This window comes from Kogia breviceps, chromosome 4, assembly GCF_026419965.1.
Source record: "Kogia breviceps isolate mKogBre1 chromosome 4, mKogBre1 haplotype 1, whole genome shotgun sequence".
Taxonomy (NCBI): Eukaryota; Metazoa; Chordata; class Mammalia; order Artiodactyla; family Physeteridae; genus Kogia; species Kogia breviceps.
The window spans coordinates 7602011-7621210 of NC_081313.1; the positions used below are offsets into that span (position 1 = coordinate 7602011).

Below are 19200 nucleotides of genomic sequence, written 5' to 3' on the forward strand. Positions count from 1 at the left end.
TGCTTGCTCTCCAATTCAGTAGAGAGAAACATGAAGATGTTCTCCTTTAACACAGTAAGGACCATCAGATTAGTACAAACCCATACAAGCCAATCCAGTATGCATGCTGGGCTGTGTCAGTTCTAGGTTCTCCATGTCTTCAGATAGTTTATGTGCCCAGACTCTAATGCTGCTGTTTCACATGGGATACAGCAACATGGGCCGAGCAAATCGTGTTTTGATTTAACAGTGAAACTATGCCCTTGTTTTGGGGGCTTAAATCCAGCAAATGCACTGAAATCATTTCAGAACGTTCATATCTCCAAAGGCATGAAGCATAATGGACATTTAGTGGCTGCATCAATTCACATTCCCACCAGCAGTGCAAGAGGGTTCCCTTTTCTCCACACCCTCTCCAGCGTTTATCGTTTCTAGATTTTTTGATGATGGCCATTCTGACCGGTGTGAGATGATATCTCATTGTAGTGTTTTTTTTGTGGGTTTTTTTTTTTTGCGGTACGCGGGCCTCTCACTGTTGTGGCCTCTCCCGTTGTGGAGCACAGGCTCCGGATGCGCAGGCTCAGCGGCCATGGCTCACGGGCCCAGCCGCTCCACGGCATGTGGGATCTTCCCAGACCGGGGCACGAACCCGCGTCCCCCGCATCGGCAGGCGGATTCTCAACCACTGCGCCACCAGGGAAGCCCTCATTGTAGTTTTGATTTGCATTTCTCTAATGATTAATGATGTTGAGCATTCTTTCATGTGTTTGTTGGCAATCTTTAAATCTTTGGAGAATTGTCTATTTAGTTCTGTCCATTTTTGGATTGGGTTGTTTGTTTTTTGTTACTGAGCTGCATGAGCTGCTTGTAAATCTTGGAGATTAATCCTTTGTCAGTTGCTTCATTTGCAAATATTTTCTCCCATTCTGAGGGTTGTCTTTTGGTCTTGTTTATGGTTTCCTTTGCTGTGCAAAAGTTTTTAAGTTTCCTTAGGTCCCATTTGTTTATTTTTGTTTTATTTCCATTTCTCTAGGAGGTGGGTCAAAAAGGATCTTGCTGTGATTTATGTCATAGTGTTCTATCTACGTTTTCCTCTAAGAGTTTGATAGTGTCTGCCCTTACATTTAAGTCTTTAATCCATTTTGAGTTTATTTTTATGTATGGTGTTAGGGAGTGTTCTAATTTCATACTTTTACATGTACCTGTCCAGTTTTCCAGTTTTCCCACCACTTATTGAAGAGGATGTCTTTTCTCCACTGTATATTCTTGCCTCCTTTATCAAAGATAAGGTGACCATATGTGCATGGGTTTATCTCTGGGCTTTCTATCCTGTTCCATTGATCTATATTTCTGTTTTGGTACCAGCATCATACTATCTTGATTACTGTAGCTTTGTAGTATAGTCTGAAGTCAGGGAGCCTGATTCCTCCAGCTCCATTTTTTGGGAGAACAGTATGGAGGTTCCTTAAAAAATTAAAGCTAGAACTACCATACAACCCAGCAATCCCACTACTGAGCGTATACCCTGAGAAAATCATAATTCAAAAAGAGTCATGTACCAAAATGTTCATTACAGCTCTATTAACAATAGCCAGGACATGGAAGCAACCACATATATATAATGGAATATTACTCAGCCATAATAGGAAAAGAAATTGAGTTATTTGTAGTGAGGTGGATGGACCTAGAGTCTGTCATACAGAGTAAAGTAAGTCAGAAAGAGAAAAACAAATACAGTATGCTAACACATATATATAGAATCTAAAAAAAAAAAAAAAAAAAAAAAAGGTCATAAAGAACCTAGGGGTGGGCTTCCCTGGTGGCGCAGCGGTTGAGAGTCCGCCTGCCGATGCAGGAGACACGGGTTCGTGCCCTGGTCCGGGAAGATCCCACATGCCGCGGAGCAACTAAGCCCGTGAGCCATGGCCACTGGGCCTGCGCGTCCGGAGCCTGTGCTCCGCGATGGGAGAGGCCACAACAGTGAGAGGCCCGCATACCGAAAAAAAAAAAAAAAAAAAAAAAAAAAGAACCTAGGGGTAAGATGGGAATAAAGACACAGACCTACTAGAGAATGGACTTGAGGATATGGGGAGGGGGAAGGGTAAGCTGTGACAAAGTGAGAGAGTGGCATGGACATATATGTACACTATCAAATGTAGAACAGATAGCTAGTGGGAAGCAGCCACATAGCAGAGGGAGACCAGCTCAGTGCTTTGTGACCACCTAGAGGGGTGGGATAGGGAGGGTGGGAGGGAGCGAGATGCAAGAGGGAAGAGATATGGGAACATATGTATATGTATAACTGATTCACTTTGTTATAAAGCTAACACACCATTGTAAAGCAATTATACTCCAATAAAGATGTTAAAAAAATAATAATGGACATTTAAAACCTGCTGAAATCAGTCCCAATGACCTGTTGGGTCTTCCATTGTCAAAGGTTGGCTCCAAGACTAAGAAAGAAGACAACTCCTTTCTTCATTACTGCGAGAGGCCAAGTTGCTCAGAGAAGCATTTGTTTCATGCTTTTGAGGCTACAGCAGGATTAACACTATATGAATCCCTGCATGTGTTGCATAACCCCAAATCTACTTCTGTTCTATTTGCCAGCCTCTCAATATAAATTAGTGATAAAAATAAGAAATAAGCTACTTTGTATTGAACCAGATGGTGTCTAACTTTCCTATAAACATGGTTGAGTTTACAGTGTTTACACATGTAGGGGACTGAAAAGATTTTCATTTCTTTACATTTGGCAATGAGTCATGTCACCCATTTCAGCACAAACTGTACTGAAACTCCTTCCCCAGGAAGAACCAGCATAGCTTCACTAATGCTTAAAAACAACCATGTCAGCTGCCTTAGATTAGTCATGAAGCTGTTCTTCCCATCCTGCAGCCTCCAGCAAGGACAAGATCTGATCAAATCGGACTAGCTAAATGGAACCAGAAGGCCGGGCGTGTCCTGATGCAAACCTGCTGTGGAAAAGACACTCTTTTTTGTATGAATCAAAGATGCTTTCTCCATTTTCTTTGCAACACACACCCTTAAACATGTCAGCCCACGACCCTGACTTAAAGGGCGTCCCCCCTACCTGCATCTCTCTCCCCACCCTTGATTAGTGACACCGTGGACCAAAATATCAAACCTGGGACAGGAGTGTTGAATAATGGGGAAACTTCTGAGCTTACTGAATATTAAAGGAGCCACAGTCAATTGCTAACCACTGCATTCAATACAAGCCCTGCTCCGCTGGACTAAGCAGAAAGGAAACAAGACTGGTTTGAAAGACAGATGGCAATCGACAAAATTGTGTTCCGTTATTTTCCATTGACAAGCTCTACCAGCAAACGTGACAACACAGGGAGCGTGATCCAGGTCAGGTCTGACCCATACAAACCCCCAGTGACTGTTTGCCCTGTCCCTTCTCCCTGCCTCCACCGTGGGGTAGGTTTGGGTTTCCTTTTCATAAAGCGTCGAGAAGACAAATCCCTCCTCTTTTGGACTGACGGGATGAAACTGACCACTGCCATTGCTTTGGTTTTTTTTCTCTTTTTATTTTACAAAGCTACTGAGAAAGTAACTCCCCTCCTGTGGTTCGTATGAAGTTTACTTATGAATCTGAATCAAGAGCTCTGTATTTCTTGCCCTTTGGATCATATCTTGTGGGCCCAACCTCGTCACTCAAGCCAATCATCCTAAGAGCCGTTCCTGCATCCCAGCTGGCTCTCCGAAATCCACATGTCCCCTGTGTCCCCATGCGATGCAGTCACCCCTCCTCTGTGACCAGGACACCCAGTGCCCGCCTCTGGTTATATCATATCACCCTCCGTTGTTTACTTGTCTGCTTCCCCCATCAAGGGCACGCATCCTGTCCTATTGAACTTTGAGTCCCCAAGCCCAGGCTTAGGTAGATGGGCTAACATCTGATAATGTTTCCTTCATTTTACTTCCAGGCGTGTGCAGATGAAAATGGGCCCATGGACCCCGGGGAATAAATAATCCTAAAGTCAGCTTCTTGAGACACTCTTCCAACCTGGCATCACATCATCCAAAGCACCCAGAAAAACAGAGCACGCCAAACCTAGGTGCGATCAAGATGCTGCCTGGCCCTCCTCCAGGTCTAGAAGAGGCCAGGCGCTCAGCAGGTGCCCGGGTAGGAGAGGGTGGGTGGCGGCTGTGTGGGAGACAAAGTCCTGAGGAAAGGAAGTCACACCTTCCTGGACCAGAGGCTTGAGGCTTGCCTTCATATCCCATCTGTGCTCCAAATAAAATTCTCCTTTCACCTCTCTTTAGAAGGATTTCAAGTCTCAGAGGCAGCTTTCTGATGTTACTCCTACAGGTTTGGGTTCCCCCCACCCCTTTTTTTTTTTTGACGGTACTCGGGCCTCTCACCGCTGTGGCCTCTCCCGCTGCGGAGCACGGGCTCCGGACGCGCAGGCTCAACGGCCATGGCTCACGGGCCCAGCCGCTCCGCGGCACGTGGGATCTTCCCGGACCGGGGCACGAACCCACGTCCCCTGCATCGGCAGGCGGACTCTCAACCCCTGCGCCACCAGGGAAGCCGTGGGTCCGTTTTTTTACATCCTGTTTATGCTCTTGTAAGATCCAAACTTATCCCACACTCTCCTGTGCAAAGAAGCCAAAATTGCTCTCTTCTTATTAAGCCGACTGACATATACAAGGTCCTTCTGCAGACTCCCTGGGGGAGCTGCCTCCACTCCCCCCAAAACCTCTCTAGGGGCTCAGAGATGTCCCCATGCAGAGATGGCCGCTCACATGAACGGAGTCAGGACAGGAGAACAAGGCCAACCCGGTGACCAACAGTGACCAGGCAGGAAGATGCCTCTCCTTAGTGATATACATTTTTTGTAATACATTTTGTACATATTATTTTTTGTAAATCGAATGCTTATACTGATAATTCCCTTAGTAAACCCATTTTTCACAGCTATCAGATGAATTGCGAAGTAAAAATTACTCTAAGTTCTGAACTAATAGTGTTCATTTGAACTGGAGTGTTTCCTACGTAGCAATTCTGCGGAGATTGATTAAAACAAAATCCACAGCTTTTTGTTCTTGGGCTTCCGTTCTCTCTATAATCACAGTGTTTCAGGCCCCTTCACCCACACAGTGTCCTGCACATACTTGACCCTTGGCTAATGGCCTGCTCACCCTATGTCCCTTCTCCCCAGTTAACTGCAGAATAAGGAAGTATAAAGCAGCTCCCTTTCACCCTCCAGTTTTCCACGTCACACGTAGCTTTAGAAAACATGAACGTGCTCTGGCCAACGTGAACATGAAATTATGACGTGCTTTTTACCCAGTTAAAAACTTTAAAGCGTTTTAGATAATTTAGCACCAGAAAATCAATCTGTGCTCAGGGACATTTTATGCTTGACTTTAAAATGTGCATTTTAATCTCAATGATGTGTTTTTGATTCCGTTCATACTTAGGCCTACAGAAGTGATGCTATTCCATGAGGGTAATGAGCCTAACAATTGAATCCAGCTTTAAAGAAAGATCTATATGACTCCAGTGAAGAGGACAAAACAGTGATACAGAAAATAAAGTCGAGTGACAGCAGGACACAGACTTGTCCTTGCTTTGGGATTTTGTTTTTCAAACTATACACTCATGTTACAATAAGACATTCTTGTCACATCAGGTTTCTCATCCATGTCCCCTCTCTTGGTCCAGCAGACAGCCAGCGTGTCAGCACAGTGTCAGCACAAAATCTGTCTCTCTCTCCTCACACATTTCACCAGAGGAACTACCATCTAATTATGGACCATCCCATCAATGCAGCCGTCACTGTGAACATCAGGGAAATTAAACCATAAACAGAACCCCTCAATCGCATGGAAAGCTGATAGCAATGTGGGAAGACGTGATAAGACCCGTTATTATTCTTGGAACAAAACATCTCTCCTTGTTGGCCATTTACGTCGTCATGTGCTTCAGATTGCCCTGGGGCAGGGCTATGCATTATTTACTGACAATTTCTCAAGTGATGCTGCCTTCCCAAATATTGTAAAAGAAGCTCTAAATCAGAAAAGTGGCATGAAATTTTGGTTACAGCTGCTTGCCTCAAAGACTCCTAAGGTAAACCACCAAACCATAGCTTGATGTAATAGATGGTCTTTACCCACATTCCTTGACAAACTCCTCACCCCCAGCACATTAGGTCTCTCCTAGTTGCATATTCTGGGGGACACAGGGGTCTTTCAACAGAAGCAGAAAAGATGTAAATTGATCATAACCATCCTGAGATGAGAAAGACCCAGCTTTCATGATTTCCCTCTGCTGTGAACCTTGGGAGAGGTCAACCTCCCCATCATCATCTTCTTCTCTTGGCCATGGATGGCAGACGGGAACCCCACTTTGCAGACAAGGCACCTGACAAAGTGTGGACACCAAGGACCAGTTTTGGTTCTATCTGAACCATACAGTAGTAGGAAAAAGATAATCATCATGGCGGAAATCTGAATAACTGAAAGGTTTTAGCCCTACACCTAGTCCATCTGCCATCGAAGGACAAACTGTCAATAGAAACAGACTCTTCCCCTCGTTCCCTTGCTTCACCTTTCCCACCAGCATTTTTTCCTTTTGTCAGTCCTACAGCCCACACGGGCCCTACAGTGCTCCGTATGGCTACAACAGACCTTTAAAGAAAGGAAGGGCAGAGAACTTACAATGACATGAGCTCTCCTCCCTCAAGGACATTCACTTTGGGAACTGTCATTGCTCAGAAGACATCTTCATCCCTGCTGAAATCACCAGAGGGAGCCCCCTTCTCCTTGATTTCAATTTGCTTTGACTGACACACAGTGATGGAGGAACCGCAGGCTTCCCAAAGCAAGATGCTGTGCAGGAATTTCAGAGCCGTCCTTGGCTTGTCAGCAGACGTCAGCAGCTCACGGAGAAAGCTCTGTTGCAACTCAGCCAGCGTGCCAGCCCACGTGCCAATACACGATTTCACAAGAAGAAAAGCATCCCTCCCCAGATTATTCCAGCCCGGCCCCTGATGACTCCCACCAGGGCACGGAGGCCAGCACTGTGTCTCAGAAAGAAGTTTCACAGCCCTGTTAAAAGAAGAATCATGGTGGGCTCCCACAAATATGGCCACATCTTGAACCCGGAGCAAATGAAACTTCCTTTTACCTTCCAGCCACACTCTCCCTAAGCAAAATTTAAAAAGAGAAACTAGAGAGGCAAAGTAACCATTGTCGTCACTTGCTTGGTAGATGTGCCCAGTTTCCTCACCCAGCTTGTGATTCAAGGTGCTATTTATTACAAAAGCTCTAAAATCATTCTTCTCCTCCAGGTCAAAGCAGAAGCACTGATGTCCAGAGATAAAGAGGCCACACAAGGACAGGCAGGAAAGTGTCCCAAGAGATCTAATTCCATCAGGAAGAAGGAATGTCTGAGAGCTGCTTCAAAGACTGGGAAGTTTTCCACCAGTGATGGTGCAAATACCAAGGACAAAGGGATTGACAGAAAATCCTGCTTCCTTACCAGGAGCTTAAACATCTATCTACTTTGTACCTATGGGATTCAGAGCACAAACGGAGTTGCACAACTCCAAACATTACTTCTTTCCAATGGCAACTGATATTCATGGAAGAAAAAGAAAATACAGTCAACCCTCATTATTCACGGATTCCACATTTACAGATTCCATATTTGTGAATTCGCCTACTGGCTAAAACTTATTCGTTACCACAAAATGTGCTGTTGGCTGTAAGTGCAAAGGTAAGGGGTCAACTATGTATTAAATAAGGCGTCTTTATCAGAAACACGCATTAAAATGAGGTTCTTTATTCGTAGGTTGATGAAGATGTTGGGACCGGAAGCTCACAGGAACCTAGCCCTGTATGTCCCCTAGGAGCAATGATTCAGGCCTAGCGAATTCAGGGTTCATGATGAACTTACAGGGCATGACCACTACGAGCCCTCCGTAGGGACAGACTGTAAATAGCGTAGGTCATGAACAACAGACAGAACACCATAACCATGTCCCAGCTCTCCATGGCAATGTCAGACGCTGGCTGACGTCCGATGATGTGAAGGTAGACGGCAGGATCGCGGGAGTGCAGTGTATGTCACACAGTGGAGGGGCCACCTCGATGGACGGAGATGAGGGGTCAGGCAATGGAAACTCCAAAGACACAAGCTACCTTACTGTCCCTGAGAAGAAAACTATTGGCCCTCTGGCTTCTGAGGAGTCCAGAACTCATCACGCCGGGAGTGAACTGTGGGAGCCCCTGGTGCCTGGCTGTCTGGCATTAACCTTTCTAGAGTGACAACTAGACCCCTCAGGAACCGACATCGAGATGATTCCAGGCATCAGGGATGACAGGCCAGTGGCCAAGGTCACTTGCTTGCCAACTGGGGGCTCTGGCTTTGGCCGGCAGGACTCTTTAGAGCCCTCATTATATGATGTGAACCAGGTCCCTGGGTTCTGCAGCAGACGATGATCCTTGCTCCCTCGATTTAAAGGATGATGACAGTCTAAAGAGTTGATCGTGTCTCATTACACTTGAGATAATAGAGGCCTGACAACCGAGGCTATTAACTTGGAAGTTCCAAACACATCACGCTGGCCCTCTGGCATATTCCCATGGGTCACATGTCAAATAGGAAGGTGTTTTCTTGCTACACAGCATGTAAAGGAGAAAACACTAAACTGGTACAGACCGGCGAGTACTGGGTTTTTTTCCTAGTCCATGAAAGTCTTAATTCAATTGAGTCACTACACTACAAAGTACACTGAGACCTTTAACATTAAAAGACAAAACAGGCAAAGCAATCCATAAAGGCCATAAAATAAAAAGGCCCAAAGCCATTACTTTCTTGTTTCCTTATGGTTTTACAGGGTTTTTCCTCTAGAAAATTCTCCCCTTTATTACAATATTAAGAATTATAATTACTGCCTTTTGGAATGGAACTGACCTCCTTGTAAACTACTTTCCTCCTTTTATAATGAAGAAAAGGAAAGAAAACTGAGCGTCTTCCCCCCACCTCCACCTATACCCAGGGAGTTGTCCAAAGAAAGAGAGTGAAAAGAACAGAAATGGCTCACGTGTGCCCTCAGACTAAGAAAACATACTGAAAAAGCAATGCACAAACAATTTCCCATGTTCAGAAAGAGTACTTTTAACCATGGTCAAAAAGATATAAGCCGGTAGGCTCCACAAACACATTCAGAGAGAAAATCAGAATCATCTATAAATGATAAATCAAACCCAAGAATGATGGATATGAGTCAGGTACCTGCATTTTTATTTCACCAGCATCAGACAGGGCTGTATCTTGCCTACACCTGAAGCTGTGATGACTGCAAACTAACCACACCTCTCAAGGAGTTCCCTGGTGAGTTAGCAGAGGCTTAGCTCTCGAGACTAGGAGGTAATGTGCCTACATGAACAGGCCAGGACAGGAAACGGGTTTCAGACTGGGATCGAGCAATCCTGTAATAAGAAATCGTGAGAATTTTGTTTTTAACGACTATTCCATCTGGCTTTTCAGCCAAAGCTGGCTCTAAAAAGTCCCTGCTCTCTCCGAATACTAGATGCTAAAAATAAGGACGTGTGTATACGTTAACTGAGAGTTTTGGAGAGATCTAGTGGCAGCATGAAAGAAAGGCTTAAGCACCACTAAAATTTTGAGCTGAAAAGCAGAGAAACGGTTGGTATTTGACTAAAACTTTCAGTAGACCCCTCCAGGACGTGTGAGTCAGCCGGGAACACGTTATCTGGAGAGCCTCAGAGGCACAGAGAGAAGAACGTGCTCAAAAAGAGTCTCAGGACGACCAGAGAAGGTGCTTAGAAAGAATCAAGTCTCCATTTGCCAATTACCGCAGAAGTCAGCTCTTTGTTTCCAAGAAGCCCGCAGTTACGGGACTTACATCGGGGCATAAATTCTAATTAAAGTAAATCCTTCTAGGTTCCCTGCAGAATTTCTACTCACCAGCTTCATCTTTCAGCAGGGTTTGAATTCCTTGTTACCCAGCTCAACAAAGAGCTGCTCTGTCCCCAGCTGGGCCAGGGAGGGACATGCGTGTCCTGGTGACACTGTGCCTTCCTGGGCAGTTTAATCTCCCTTCTCCAACCCACTGCAAATAATTGCTGCTATAAAGACAAGTGTCAGGAATCTGAGTGCAGGTGAGAATCAAGATTTGCCTGAGGAAGAAGAGGGGGTAATTGAAAGCAGAGAACAAAACATCACAAAAGGAGAAAATGAAGAACCCTGACTTTCAAGGGAATTCAAGGAGAACACAGAGAGGGGAGAAGAAGAGAGGAGAGTTTCTGGTGAGCGGGCAGAGCCCCATTATGGGCACCTGTGACTTTGGGTGCTAACAGAAAGCAGATGTGGCTGTGGCCTTGGCCTCCTGTCTCTTCAACCCGGTCCTAACGCTCCAAACAGTACCCCAAACCACAAAAGGGCTGGAGGAGACAAGGGAGGACTAAGTGGGTCCAGCTGCAATAACAAACCAGAAGGGTCAGACCGCAAAAGCTTTTAAAAATAAACAGTGTGACTCCAAGTGAGGGGGAAACCCAGCTCTGGGGAACTTCAAGGTGCACTGGACCTCACCAGACCTCATTTTTAAAACCATTTAGAACTGCCTTTCAATGAGGTGTTTAAATGACAACAGAGGGGCCTGCCTCACCAAAAGAGAATAGGATCAAACAGGGAAATCCTCAGAAGAACTCTCTCAGACAGCTCTACAAAGAGACTCAACTCGCCTTTCCTCTCCCCCCGTGGAAACTTCCTTAGTCTTGAACAGGCCTCAAAGCTCCCAGGGCTTAATACTGTTACCCCCTAAATTTTCTGAATCAATCCTAACAAATCAGCCCAACCATGTACCTATTTCAGAGCTTTTGGGAAATACTTGGTCACCCTGTTTCTGCTAAAAACCTGCTGCTTCTAAGTTCAACTCCTGGAAGTATATGACCCAGAACTTTCCAAGTTACTTTTAAAAGAACAGAAGGACATGTCACCCACCCATGATGGCTGTGCCTGAATGAATCCACAACTCCTCCCTCTCTAAGAAAAGATGGAAAAAGCCTCCCCAGAACACTAGAAATGGCGCCATGAGCCAAGTTAAAATCCTGTTACTACTTTCTACCTGGCTAGCATGGACACGGTTTTTTTTATTTTGTTTTGTTTATTACCTTTCTTAAGTTGTTTCCCATGTAAAAGCAGGGAAATAACAGCAATCAGGTTAAAAGAAAGTTAGGAGCTTTCAAAACTATGCATGCCGAGTTCCCAGCTCCAGGTGGTACTCAATCATTCTATCACTATAACACATGGAATTGTTCCTTAAACCAAAAAAGGGACGGCCTGGAGGGCCAGGGTTAACTTATTCTATGAGCCTGTGTCCACAGATTTACCTTCGTGGGTCTCACTGTTTAATCTATAAAATGAAGTTGGTATGTTTAGATAATTTTCTTTAATGCCAGTTTCAGGTCTAGAAAAATCTAGTTGTCAGGGAGTTTGGTTTCTTCCTCTGTATTGTGCAACTGCAAAGATTCATTCTATGCCTATCATGACATTTTTGTCTCCTAGCAACTTTTCCAGAAAAAAAAAAAAAAAGCAAAAACTAAGAAACATCAATTTGATGCCCTCTAATACCTAAGGACCATGTTTTGAAAGGGTCACAGGACATACTTTGATATGAAGTACAAAAGGGAAAGGAAACTTATTCTCTAAAAATCAGCGCCTCTCCTTCCATATGAGAATGGGGCAGAGCATGTGGAAAGGTCCACAGAGCTGATGACAAATGGGTCCCATTTTTTTCCCTAGTGGTAATAGTTCTGTTCTAAATCTTCAAGTGGGCTACCTTCTAAAAATTGATCAGACCAGTCTTTTGTTCTTTCTCAACGATTCAGGATAACGTAGAAAGTATAAACCTGAGGTAACTGCCTGAAACCAAGAGGAGCATTTGGCAAAGAGGCACTTTCCTCAGATGTTCAGCTGCTCCACTATGTAAGCACAGTAATAAAGCAGTTAATGAAATATGGACGCAGGCACCCATCCACCTGTGGTCCAGCATGTAGGTGCAGGCAGCTAACGGTCAGATCGCGCATCAAACCACAGAAGGTGGCTGCAAACCGCTCTGGGGCTGCATGATGAGTCCATTAGCTGAAGCTCGGGATGGACCAGGGAAAGTGTCTGCAAACGGCTGGCTGTCCATATGTAAAAGTCAAATTTTCTATGAAATATATTACAAGAAGCTTTGGGTTGCCGTGGATGGCAGTGTCAACGCCATGGAACATGTCTGAGCATCATTACATTACTTGGGGGACCCAATGACAGCTAACAGGCAGGTGTAAGAAGCCAAGAGGCTCAGCCAGGGAGTCCCAAAGGGGTACACATTTTATAATCAAATTTGCATCAACAGTGACATCCTTTAAAACCCATCACATGCTACTATCAGCTTCAGTCAGGAGAAGGTAAGCTGTGTTGGATGAAAACCGATTCAGGTAGTCTTAGAAGACTAAGCTCTTGATTTCATCCATTTTCACAAGATAAAATATGGACCAGGAAGATTTTTAATCAATGCTGGTGGCAATAATTAAATACAGTGCATTTTATATATTATAAGCTTAATATCTAATATCTAATTTTAAAATTTCCCATAATTACATTGTTTTCTTTAAAAACTGGAAATGTCTTCCAGACAGCTATTGATGGATCATGTTTCAGGAAGACTCTAAGACAGCTCCCAGGATACCTGCCTTGCAAGATCCCCCTACTTGAAGGTAGGTGGGACCTGTGACTTGCTTCTACCAACAGAACACAGCAAAGGTGACAAGCTATGAGTGATCACAGGACTCTGTTATATTAGAGTGCAGCACCTGCCTTGCTGGAGTCTCCTTCTCCCTAGCTGGCTGTGAGGAAGCAAACAGCCAAGCTGGAGAAGTTCAGATGATGAGGAGCTGTGGGCAGCCTCTAGTTGCTGAAGGAAGCCCCTGGCAAGAAGTGAAACCCTCAGTCCTACAACCACTAGGAAATGAACCAAAAAGCAGATCCTTCCCTGTCAAGCCTTCAGATGAAACCTCAACCCCACTCAACTGCCTTTGATTGCAGCATTGCTGAGAAGCCAGAGAAGCTGTATCCAGACTCCAGATCCACAGAAACAGTAAGATAATAGATGTGTTCTTTTAAGTCACTAAGTTTGTTGCATTATTTTAATATATTAATAAGATAAATGATACAGCCCATTAGAATGATACAAGCAATTTTATTTAAAATAAGCATATATAGGATACTATTCCATTGAACTGGTCTATCATAAACTATAAATATATATTTCTTAAGTGACTGATTTTAATAAGATTATTTTTAACTACAGCACAAAATCAAGCATTGTATCAATAGATGGCTGATCCTCATTTTCCACTCACTACTCCACAGTGGTTCTAAAGATAGCAAGGCCTTAACCTAGTAAGAGAAATAAAGTTGCATACGATCAAAACAGCAACATTTGATCATTAGTTACTAACCATGGATAGTTCACTTTTAAATTGACCTGTGATTACTATAAAATGTCACATCTATTATTGTCAAAGTTTATTTTCAAAATTCTGATAGTTTGTATAAAGCATTCCTGAGAACGCACACTAGGAGATTTTGATTTTGATGTTAACAATAGTATAAATGAAGGATCTGGTTGTCTGAACAGGCATGAGAAAGGTATTGCTAAATTGTTTTATGTAGACCGTTTCATGTTTGGGAGGTGTATTTAGACTGCAGGATGTGTTGAAATAAACAGTCAGAATAGAAAACTAAAACCAGAATTACCATATGATCCAGCAGCTCCACTCCTGGGCATATATCCAGACAAAACTATAATTCAAAAAGATACATGCACCCCTCTGTTCATAGCAGCACTATTCACAACAGCCAAGACATGGAAACAACCTAAATGTCCATTGACAGATGAATGGATAAAGAAGATGTGGTACATATATGCAATGGAAGAGTACTCAGCCATAAAAAATAAGGGAATAATGCCAATATGCAGCAACATGGATGCAACTAGAGATCATCATACTAACTGAAATAAGTCAGAAAGAGAAAGACAAATACCAAATAATATCACTTATATGTGGAATCTAAAATATGACACAAATGAACCTATCTTTGAAACGGAAACAGAATCACACACATAGAGAACAGACTGGTGGTTGCCAAAGGGCAGGGGGTTGGGGGAGGGATGGAGTGGGAGGCTGGGGTTAGCAGAGGTAAGCTTTTATATATAGAATGGATAAACAACAAGGTCCTAATGTATAGCACAGAGAACTATATTCAAAATCCTATGATAAACCATAATGGAAAATAATATTTTTTAAATATCTATATAAATATATATATGTATAATTGAATCACTTTGCTGTACAGCAGCAATTAATACAACATTGTAAATCAACTATACTTCAGTAAAAAATAAATAAATAAAATTTAAAAATAAAAAATAAAAAGATTTGTTTCTTATAGTTACGGAGGCTAGCAATCTAAAATCAAAGTGTCAGCTGATTCTTGTCCCTGGTGAGGGCTCTCTTCTCGACTTGCAGACAGACGGCTACCTTTTTGCTCAGATGGCACAGAGAGCAGCAAACTCTCTGGTGCCTCTTCTCACAAGGGAGCTAGTCCCCTCATGAGTGTCCCACCCTTATGACTTCATCTAATCCTAATTACCTCCCAAAGGCCCCATCTGCAAATGCTACCACATTGGGAATAAGGGCATCAATATACAATTTTTGGAGGGACACAGTTGCGTCCACAGCAATAAGCATGTAAGCATTTTTTAAAGCATGTTTATGAGTTAATTTAAACTCATGATTGATGGATGTTTAAATACATGATTTCTGTCTATATTCTTTTAGAGTCTAAAAATGCATGTAATAAAATATAGTATCCTAGATTTCCAAGTAGGAAAATTTTGCTGCTTATGCAAAGCTAAATGTTTTCAATCACATCTTCATTTGGGGAGGAAAAGGGGGAAATGTTTTCCTCATCTTGACATGTTTATCAATTCGAAACAGAACCAAATGTTCCGTGTTTACATTTTCTCGCTCCCAGAAATTATGGAATTCCTTAGTTCATAGAATTCATTCTTCTCTTGTCATTGTAAGTGTACAATACAATCAAATGAAAATAAATACTGTATTAAAGCCATGTATTCCTCTACTTATAATAAACTGATAAGCCTTTGTCATTATGTTTTGAAAAATTTTAAGATTATTTGTTGCCTTAAGACTTAAATTTGGTTGCTTATCTATCATCTATTTTGCTATTCTTATGGAGCATAAGCTTCCAATTATTCCCTCTTTTTGCTGTCTTAGACGTCCCTAACCCTTGCTGAACAAGTAGCACCAGGCTTCTCTTTGGAACTAACCCCAAAGATGGCTAAGTAAACCAAATACGTACAGTCTACTGTCATTTACATCATTTGTGGAAATGCTTATTTTCTTAGTCACAGGCTTTGCCGTGCATTTAGCATAGAGATTTCCTAGCACAGAAATGATATTTAAAAGCTCTAGAGCAGAAGACCTAAATAGACGTTTCTCCAAAGAAGATTTATAGACAGCCAACAGGCACCTGAAAAGATGCTCAACATCACTAATTATTAGAGAAATGCAAATCAAAACTACAATGAGGTATCACCTCACACCAGTCAGAATGGCCATCATCAACGTCTACAAATAACAAACGCTGGAGAGGGTGTGGAGAAAAGGGAACCCTCTTACACTGTTAGTGGGATTCTAAGTTGGTACAACCACTATGGAGAAAAGAATGGAGGGCCCTTAAAAAACTAAAAACAGAGTTGCCATATGATCCAGCAGTCCCACTCCTGGGCATATATCTGGACAAAACTATAATTCAAAAAGATTCATGCACCCCAGTGTTCATAGCAGCACTATTCATAAGAGCCAAGACATGGAAGCAACCTAAATGTCCATTGACAGATGATGGATAAAGAAGATGTGGTACATATATACAATGCAATACTACTTACTCAGCCTTTAAAAAGAATGAAATAATGCCATTTGCAGCAACATGGATGGACCTAGAGATTATCATACTAAGTGAAGTAAGTCAAAGACAAATATCATAGGCTATCACTTATTTGTGAAATCTTAAAAAATGATACGAATGAACTTATGTACAAAACAGAAATAGATTCACAGACATAGAAAACACACTTATGGTTACCAAAGGGGAAGGTGGGGAGGGAGGGGTAAATGAGGAGCTTCGGATTAACAGATACACACTACTATGTATAAAATCGATAAACAACAAGGTCCTACTGTAGAGCACAGGGAACTATACTCAATATCTTGTAATAACTTATAACAGAAAAGAATCTGAAAAAGAATATATATATATAACTATATACATAACAAATATATATATCTAAATCACTTTATTGTACACCAGAAACTAACACAACACTCTAAATCAACTCTACCTCAATAAAAATTTTTTAACTTAAAAAACACAAATGTCTATATCTTTTATTCCCTATATATTTCCCCTTTGTCTTTTATTCCCCTATATATTTCCATTGTTATGATAGTTGCATTGCTACATACAATCTTGGCCTAAAGACTGGAGACTGCTATGACCAAACTTGACCTCCACTCTAGTGCTAGGAGCATCTGTATCCCAAACCTGAACTAAATGTATGGCAAGTCTTCCAAGAAAGAAGGATGGACCAAGCTCTCAAAAAGACTCATATTATGGGGAACACTCAATGATTTAAAACAAGAAAGTCTTATTTGGGAAAGACATGACCTGAAAAAACACAAAGGATTCTCAAGTGCGAAGTAAGGCTTCCTACACAACCAGCGCGAGGTAAAAGTTCACTGAAACAAACAAAAAGAGAAGGGAGATTTGGTGATAAACTGCATTTGAAAGAGTTGCTTTAGATCCAGAAGAAAACAAAGCTACACATAAACTAAGGTATCACACCTAAACGGGGAGAAGTTGCCAATAGCCTCTGGGAAGGACAAGAGGTCTGGACAATATTAATAATGAAGCATGGTTTTCCTAGCAAATTAGTTTGTTTATTTCTTAAAGTTAGTCAGTAGCAATCATTCTATAAAGAAAACATCCTTTCTCCTGGGTATGAAGTAAACACAGCAGAGCTGTGACAAAAATAAAGCAGCCAGAATTTAAAGCATACAAAACTCTGGGGCTAAAAGTGGATACTCTCATTTTGCCTGCGAAATTATAGGTTTGGTGGCTGCTCCAGGCCACCAAGGTCTCCTCTGCCAGTGCAGAGGTCTTCCTCTGTCCTCAAGGAGCTAGCTGTCCTCCAGCAGAGCCTGGCAATAGGAAATCACAAGGTATGTTTAATATACACACAGTAGGCGCTGAAACCACCGAAGTCATTTCAAACCAACAGATGCATCAATCAAACCCAGACTGGAACACGCTGCCTACACAGCAGTGCCCCTCACCCCCGGAAGCGTTTCCACGGTCTATATTTTGTGGCTTGGGGGAAATGCTTTCTATGTTGTTGTTACTGCTTGGTAAGGTACACTCTAAAGGCAAATCCTGAGGAGTCTTAAAATCAGTGATGCTATAGCAGGTTTCCTCCACAGTGGAAGCACTGACATTTGGGGTCGGCTAATTCTCTGTTGTAGGGGCCAACCCGTGCATTGGGGGAGACTGACAGCCTCCCTGGCCTCTACTCTCTAGAGGCCAGCAGCACCCAGTACTGTCCCCCGGGGCTATGAAAACAGAACTGTCTTTAGACGTTGCCCGATGTCCCCCAGGGAGCAAAATTGCCACTGGTTGAGAGTCACGGGCTAGAAGCATAGGATGGTATAACTTTCAAATGCAGGCATTGAAAAGGACGGGGCAAACCTATTTGCTGCCCTAGAACTATCTTTGAGACAAAGAGTTACATAAAAACAAGCAGGAGTCAGAACAATATCTAAGTTCCCATTTCTTACAAAGAGCCTGTGTGGTATGTTTCCGGCTGCTTAGAAAACTTCTGGAGAAAAACCTGAGACTTAATCCTGCTTGTCTCTGGGGGAGGGGGATCTCATTTACATTTTTCTACCATTTAATTTGTTTGCTATACTCCTTTTCATCATTTAAGAAATAATTTTAATAACTTTCCATATTTTTAAAATTGTAGCATTCAATATATTTTCCAAAAAACTAGGAGTTCTTTGTTTATCTTTTAGTGAAATTGCAGTTTATGTTTTTTACTGAAGTATAGGTGATTCACAACATTCGTTAGTTTCGGTTATACATACATATATATATATATATATATATATATACAGTGGTTCAGTTATACATACAAATATATATTTGTATATATATATGAAAATATATACCTATTCTTTTTCAGATTCTTTTCCCTTTAGGTGATTAAAAAATATAGACTATAGTTCCCTGTGCTATACAGTAGGTCCTTTATGGTTATCTATTTTATATACAGTAGCGTGTGTGTGTTAATCCCAAACTCCTGAATTATGTCTCCCCCTCCCCCTTCCCCTTTGGTAACCATAAGCTTGCTTTCTACGTCTGTGGGCCAATTTCTGCTTTGTATCAAGTTGCAGGTTAACTGGGGCTTGAAACTCGGGGCCGCAGCTGGGGAAGCCGGCTCCGCGGGCAAGATGCCACCAACGCCAGCCTCTCTCTCGCGGCACTGCCACTCAAGCCTGCTGACCATCACCGCCTACCCTGAGTGGAAACGGGGGGAAATGCGTGCAAGTGACACAAGTGCCCATAAACGATGGCTGGCTGTGAGGTGACCTTAGGCCTAGAACAAGAATGGACTCGGGCCTCCTTTCAAACAGATGCGGGCGGCAAGTCCCACCCGCTGGTCTGCGACCACCGGTGACTGGAGGTTTGCTGCACCACGCCTCCAGGGAGTAGTGCGGGGAGAGGGGCGTGTCCAGGTTCCCTGCGTCTCCTAGCATCACCCAAAACCCTTCATTGCAGCGTCAGTTTCAAGAGTCCCAGTCGCACCATCCGGAACGCACACGAAGGCTGGGTGACACGCAGTCGTTTAGGGCTGGGTTCCGGCTGCCCACCAGAATCAGTAAGGACGCATCAGAATGCAGGGCCCCAGGCCCGTCCCAGACTCACTGAACCAGAATCTCTACTTGTGCGGTCTCAGAGTCTCAGTTTTAACAGGTTACCAGGTGATTCCTAGGAAACCGTCTTATTTGTGAATTTCCTTGATT

At 42.9% G+C, this 19200-nt stretch overlaps 1 protein-coding gene across 6 annotated transcripts in view; it reads right to left on the bottom strand.

The window, feature by feature from the left end:
* SEMA5A (semaphorin 5A) overlaps positions 1-19200 on the bottom strand; it is a 491583-nt gene that overhangs the window by 376689 nt on the left and 95694 nt on the right. Inside the window, exon 1 of one of the 6 annotated variants that reach the window (XM_067030790.1) lies at positions 6676-6786. The exons of the other annotated variants lie outside the window; for them this stretch is intronic. The gene's annotated coding sequence lies outside the window, so the exon portion shown is untranslated. Of the gene's footprint in view, positions 1-6675; positions 6787-19200 lie in introns of those variants that run through there. 6 annotated transcript variants of the gene reach the window in all.